Here is a 7429-nt window from a genome sequence, read left to right on the forward strand (position 1 = left end):
CATAATGCCCATACCTCGTCCTGAAAGCAGTCTTCCTCAAATCTGCCTCATCTATCGGTATCTGATGATAACCCGACGCCAGATCCACCTTAGAGAACCAAGTAGCACCCCTCAACTGATCCAACAACTCATCGAATCTAGGAAGAGGATACTTGTTCTTCACAGTGACCCGGTTCAAACCCCGATAATCAATGCATAACCTGAAACTCCCATCCTTCTTCTTCACAAACAACACCGGCGCTCCCCACGGTGATACACTAGGACGGATGAATCCCTTACTCAACAGATCCTCCAGCTGCTTCTTCAGCTCTGCCATCTCTGCTGGAGCCATTCTGTAAGGAGCCTTGGATAACGGTGTCGTCCCCGGTTCCAGTTCAATGGTAAAAGGATCCGACCGAGATGGTGGTAATCCCTATAAAGACTGAAACACATCCTCAAATTCCTCTACAGTGAACCCTCAAGTCATCACGTAGAGCCCTCAAAAACCTCCTGATCTGAGCCTCCTCAGACTCCATAGCCCGACCTCCATAGCCCGACCTCCATAACACATAAGTCGACCGAACTCCAAATCCAGCTCTCGCACTGACCGTGTCCCCTGAGACAACTGAAGGAACTGCACCTCCAAACGATCCAAAGCCTCCCTAGGAAAATACTTGCGGTTGAACTCCAAAACGAAGTCAGCCCAAGTCATCTCCCGCTGCACCCTCCTAGCAGCCACAGATCTCCACCACAACTCAGCATCACCACTCAAAAAGTAGACCCCTATGTCCACCCAGAACTTCTCAGGACATCTCAGAGTGTGGAAGTTACGTTCCACTCTCGTCCTCCACGCATCCGCAACAGTAGGATCTACACCTCCTGAAAACTGCTCAGTACGCAACCGACCCATCTCTGTCAACATACTGAGATAACGAGTATGGACCCCTACATCCGCAGCCACTGGCTGCCGCTCCTCCGCCACCACTGGTGGCACTTCCCGAGCCTGAGCCGGTACCACAGGTGGTAACCGCTCCAACACCTGTGCTAGCAAAGCTGCAATGTCCACACCAGGGACTCCTCCCGCTGGGGCTCCCACACCCGGGACCCTAGCATCACCGACCACTGGAGCATCAACACCGCCCCCTCCGGCCACACTCACAAAATCCCCCGGAACTCCCTGCGACTCGCCAACACCCTCAGCTATCACACTCTGGTCCTCGGTCTCGCTAACCACTGAGGCTCTCCCCCTACCACGACCACGACCGCGACCACGACCGCGACCACGACCGCGTCCACGACCTCGACCAGCAACAACATCCTCTCTAACCATCTGCACTACCATGAACAGAAGGCTAAGCAAACAATTACTATTTAACACAGAAATAGAAACTCACCGTGGAATCACCAATAGGCTCGAAGAGGATGTTCTAGGACTCCATGCCACACACAATTGACTAACTCACATAATCAATCAAGACATGCAATCCCAACATCTACAGCACAAAGCCTAGTGAACCCAAACCTAGAACCGTAAGGGCTCTGATACCAAAATGAAACGACCGACCTTTTTTTTTTTTTTTTTTTTTTTTAAATAATAAATAATAAATAAAACTACAACTAGTGGTCCCATATCCACTAGCCACCTAACCACATTCACAATCAACAGGGGAATAATAACAACCAAATAAATATCCAATAATAGTCCAATAATAACCAATAACCATAACATCAATAATATTCAAATACTAAACAACAAGAAACAAGAAATCAGCAACCTAGCAATGTTTCTAATGACTCAACTCTAGCAACCTAGCAATGCCAGACAACATCCAATCGAGTCCTTAGAACATCCTCCTCTTCATTGCCTTTGATTCCACGATCACACTTTGCCTTTACCTGCACACCACAAACAACAATTGAGATGCGTAAGTATTATCACAAATACTTAGTGAGGCAATCCTCCCATCTACTGGGCTATACACACAAGCAATAAGATCTCTACATGCCACAAACAACAATCAATAAAACAAACCAGGCCATACACATAGCATGCAACATCCATCCTAACTGAACAAGGGGTGTCGACCGACACCAGATGGTGTCGATCGACACTGACTATCTGGTGTCGACCGACACCCTGCCCGACACTCCCGAAAACCCTAGTTTGTGTCGACCGACACCTCCACATGGCATCGATCGTCACTCGCCAAAGTCCCGAGCCGTCCTCGCGTTGGTGTCGACCGACACCCCAACTGGTGTCGACCGACACCGATGTCGAGCAGCGATTTCCCTCGATCAGAGACTCCGAATCTCGCCTCCAATCTTCTCCAATCCGCTCCTTGCACTCCCAGAAGCCAAACCCAGCCCAAACAGCAACGAAAAATCATAGAGAACTCAAAGAAACAACCACATAAGCACCAAAACACATAGAATCTAGAGATCTTAGCTTAGATAAGCCATGGTCATGCACTCACCTCTTTCAAGAAGATTCTGACCAGCAAGAACGAATTCCCTCACTCCCAGCAAGCTTCTAGCTCCTTCCCAGCCTTAGATCTCTCAAGAAATAGCAAGGAATCCCACCAATCTGTCTCAAAAGCTCAAGAACACTTTTCTCTCTCTCTTTTTCTCTAAAAGCGGCCAAAAACACCCAAAATCACGACCCTAGGTCGTTTTCCTTCTTTTACACTCGATTTAGGGATTCCCTAAACCAACCACGCAAACCGGACAATCAAAATTGAACCGACCAAACCGGCCACAACTGGTGTCGATCGATGCCTCACTAGAAGGTATCAATCGACACCCTTACCAAAATACCAAAATTTGGTTTGCGGGTGTTACAAGTACCCAAATGGATCCTATATCTCTAAATCCAAAAATCCGAAAATCTAAAATAGCCGATCCGAGTCCGAACGGGTACTCGAACGCCCAGGCTTAACTAGGAGGGCATGAATAGAAAAAAAACTATGAAAAATAGAGTTATTGACTCATTTTACAATATACGGCAAAACATGAAATGGTATACAGTATATATATACCCGACCAAAAATATGTATAGATATAATATTTGAAGTATATTGATAAGCTTTGTCCTGTCAGAAAACTTTATATAAAATTTATTTTTTTCGATTATGTTATTATTAAATATGTTGATTTAATTATATTGTAATGAATGATATATTACCTGCAATAGGCGATAAATAACTTCTTCGAACAATGATTCTATTATTTCTATGATGCAATTTGTTTCACAACAGTCAAATTTAAAACATATGGATTTACATGCGCCGATGCGCGTTATAGATTTTTTTTCTGCATACACGAGACCACAATGGACAACTTTGTCTACAATATTTTGGAATCTCCAATAAGTTTTGTACCAATAATGTGTAAGAAATTGTGCTTTCTGGAAATTCAACGCCATACCTCGTGTAGAATTTTGTATACTCTTGATCCAATGGTCAAAAGACTTCCCACCTTTATACAGAGTTTAAGGTTTCAGTAGAGTAGTCTGTAAGAAAGTTTAGCTAATTATTGTTAGAACATTACCAAAATAAATAATACAAGTGAGAAATACTATACACTACCAAAACTGAACCTAAATAATTTCTTAAACCATTAATCAAATAAAATCAATTGAGAAAAGTTGAAGTGATGTTAATTAATATATATCTCTATATACTTATTTAAGCAATATCGTAAGCGGCCGGCTCTCAAGGTTTCTGGACTAGCTGGAGAGAACAACAACTCGAAGTCAAAGGAGGAGGCTCAGGGTGTTACTAGAGATAGGAAGCCACCTATCCTGAAAGCTAAATGAAGGTTTTAAGTTGGAATTGCCTAGGGCTTGGTAACAAAGCCACTATCAGTTGTCTTAGAGATTTATGGAAGAAGCATCAGCCATGTTTTTTATTTCTTTTTGAAACTAGATAATTTTTTTTCTTTTTTAGAATTTTTTGTTAGCCATTTTGGTTATTCTCAGTTAAAAACGGTTCAGCCTATTAGTTGTAGTGGCGGTTTAGCTTTATTTTATAATAATAACTAGATAAGGGCCCGCACGATGTGCGGCTATTAAAATTATTGAAGAGAATAAATTCTAAACCCTAAACAATGTTTTAAAAATATAAAAAGAAATTTTATTTCTTGAAGTAAATATAAAATAATCTTTTAGTTAGAGAAAAAATTTATTTGTATTTACCTTCATACGTTTATTTATATTTTTAATATATTATAACAATTATTACAATAATCTAAAGCTAAATTATACCTCATTAAACCTTTGCCAAATACTCATTATTACAAATATTATTATTGTCAAATTTCAAAAACGTGTTACAACTTATTACAAAATATTTTACATGCAGAGAATTTTTCAAAGCAACATATAATTTAGTAACCATATACAATTTTACTGTATGTCACCATTAAAAATATGCTCTTAAATCCTAAATTATTTTATTGTTAAAGTATGCTCTTTATCACCACCTATAAAATATCTTTTAAACAAATTAAACAAAATTTATGTTGTTTGGCATAATTATAGTTCTTATAATTACTAAAATTGTTTTGTAACATAATTTCTTTAACCATGAATTTTTTTTACTACAAAAATATTTTGGATGAACAACTGGTGGAAATTATATACTCTATTACAAAAATAAATATAACATAAAAAAATAAAAATTTTGAATATTATAATCATGATGGTATATATAAAGCCTAAGATAATTCATATATACAAAATAGAAACTTTATAAACAATCCAGAACATGATATATGTCATAATCACGTTAAGGATTGATGCCTTATTTACTCCTTAGAAGTATAACATTATACCAAAACTACTTAGAAATATGACCACATCTCAAATATTCTCGAGTCGTAAGTTCTCAACTTATTTCTACCCGAATCAAAAGTTCTCATATATTTCTCTATATACCTGGATTTAAACGGTTTACGAACCAAATTCGATAGAAACCCACATAAATCAGGTTTGAAACCAATTTTAAAACGGTTTACCGTTACAACTTCCGAAATTTCAAAATCGCTTCTCAATTACTTGATCAAGCAGCTCTTGTTTCAACATATTAATCTTACCTATTCCCAACTGAAAAAGAAGAAAATAGGAGAAAATTTTGGTTTAAAAAAATAAGAAAAATTTACCTTTCCATTAAAGAAAATTGCCCAATTAAACAAAGTTGAAAGCAATGTTTTTGAATAAATTCTTTAAATATGAGATGATCTATGTTTATATAGAAGTGAGTATTTATAAAATTTAGAATTAATAATTAACTGTATATTTTTCTTAATCTCTTTTTCTATTTTTTTTGTTTGCAAAAAAAAAAGAAGGGTTTATCACCAACCAATCAAGGTTGAGAAATTAGAAGAAAATTAATTTGACATAATTAAAGAAACAATAGAAAATTATAACCATGATAACATATGAATCCCAAATGATTCAAAGATGAAAATATAAATTAAATAAAACAATCAAAAATACTACTATAAATTTTAAAATACAGTATTAGGAAAAGAAGACGCATATATTAATCTTTGTTTTTTTTTGTCAACATATTAATCTTACCTATTCCCAATTGAAAAAGGAGAAAATATGAGAAAATTTTGGTTTAAAAAATAAGAAAAGTTACCTTTCCATTAAAGAAAATTGCCCAATTAAACAAAGTTGAAAGCAGTGTTTTTGGATAAATTATTTAAATATAAGGCGATCTATGTTTATATAGAAGTGAGTATTTACAAATTTAGAAATAATAATTAACTTTATATTTTCCTTAATCTATTTTTCTATTTTTTGTAGAATTAATAACTTAAACTTAAAAATAAATAAATAATATTATAATTTTGAATTTTATGAAATATATATATATATATATATATAATCTCCTTATAGTTATTTAAAAAAACTTTGCATTTTTTAATAAATTCTGTAGTTTTTTATAATTATCTTTTCACATAATTAATATTTTTAAAAACAAAATATTTTATTTTTGTTGTAATCAAATTTCTCCTATTAAATATTAACTTTTACACATGTCAAAATCTGAGATTGATAACTTGACACATGTCAAAATCTTGCATTTTTAATAAATTCTGTAATTTTTTATAATTATCTTTTCACATTATTAATATTTTTTAAAATAAAATATTTTATTTTTGTTGTAATCAAATTTCTTCTATTAAGTATTAACTTTTACACATGTCAAAACTGAGATTGATAACTTGACACATGTCAAAATCTTGTTAATGGCTAACTTTCAAAACCCAACTTTATATAATAAGATAATAATAATAATAATAATAATAATAATAATAATAATAATAATAATAATAATAATAATAATAATAATAATAATAATAATAATAATAATAATAATAATAATAATAATAATAATAATAATAGTAATAATAATAATAATAATAATAATAATAATAATAATAATAATAATAATAACAATAATAATAATAATAATTATAATAATAATAATAATAATAATAATAATAATAATAATAATAATAATAATAATAATAATAATAATAATAATAATGTTTCCATTTTATTTGAACCTAATCAGTTGATTGATGTGGAGCTTGATTACAAGGGACAACTAATTTATTTATCCTTTGTTTATGGGGATCCGGTTCAAAAAAACCGTGATCTAGTTTAGGAGGGGTTAACACGAATTGGGGTAACCCGGGATTAACCTTGGTTTCTCATTGCTGATTTTAATGAATTGAAGAGGAACCACGAAAAGCGGGGTGGGCGGTTGCGTAATGTTTCGTCCTTCATCCCTTTTAATTCCATGATTCGCCATTGCAGTTTACTCAAATTTCCATCCCTTGGAGATAGTCTTTTTTGGCGCAGTTGGAGGGATAAGAAGCCGATACGATGTCGTCTGGATCAGGCTCTTGCCAAAAAGGCATGGCATGATCTGTTTCGGTAGTCTTTTACAGAATATTTGGAAATGGTTGCGTCTGACCACAAGCCAGTGTTAGCATGTCTAGAGGATAGGGTTCGTCGGTGTAGGAGTGGTTTCCGTTTCGATAGACATTGGCTAGATAAGGAAGGTCTCTTTGGGGTTATTGCTGAGGGTTGGGGCTCGACATCCGTTCCCTTGACGGGTAACCTTGTGGACAAGATCATTACTTGTCGGCATGCAATTTCTCACGGGAGAAAGGATCAAATGCCATATGGATGGGAATCTATTGAGGAGATAAAAACAAAATTGGCGGTAGCAGAGGCAGATGGTGCTAGTAATGTCGAGGAAATCGCTGCTCTGACTTGGCAATTAAGGGAAACATATTGGGATAATGAACTGTATTGGTTTCAGAAGATTCGTAGCCGGTGGATGCGGTATGGGGATCAGAATACCAGTTATTTTCATGCACAGACAAAGCAACGGCGGGTTAGGAACCGTATTGTTGGTCTTCATGATACAAA

General features: G+C 35.3%; 1 long non-coding RNA gene across 1 annotated transcript; it reads right to left on the reverse strand.

Annotated features, from left to right (window-relative positions):
- Positions 1 to 4615: 4615 nt before the first annotated feature.
- Positions 4616 to 5178, reverse strand: LOC147930356 (uncharacterized). The gene is made up of 2 exons (XR_015574112.1): positions 5137 to 5178; positions 4616 to 5080 (listed from the first exon to the last, which is right to left on the reverse strand). It is a non-coding gene; the product is annotated as an uncharacterized LOC147930356 (long non-coding RNA).
- Between the last annotated feature and the right edge of the window lie 2251 nt (positions 5179 to 7429).

This window comes from Camelina sativa, chromosome 12 (assembly GCF_030686135.1).
Source record: "Camelina sativa cultivar CO46 ecotype springtype chromosome 12, ASM3068613v1".
Lineage (NCBI taxonomy): Eukaryota > Viridiplantae > Streptophyta > Magnoliopsida > Brassicales > Brassicaceae > Camelina > Camelina sativa.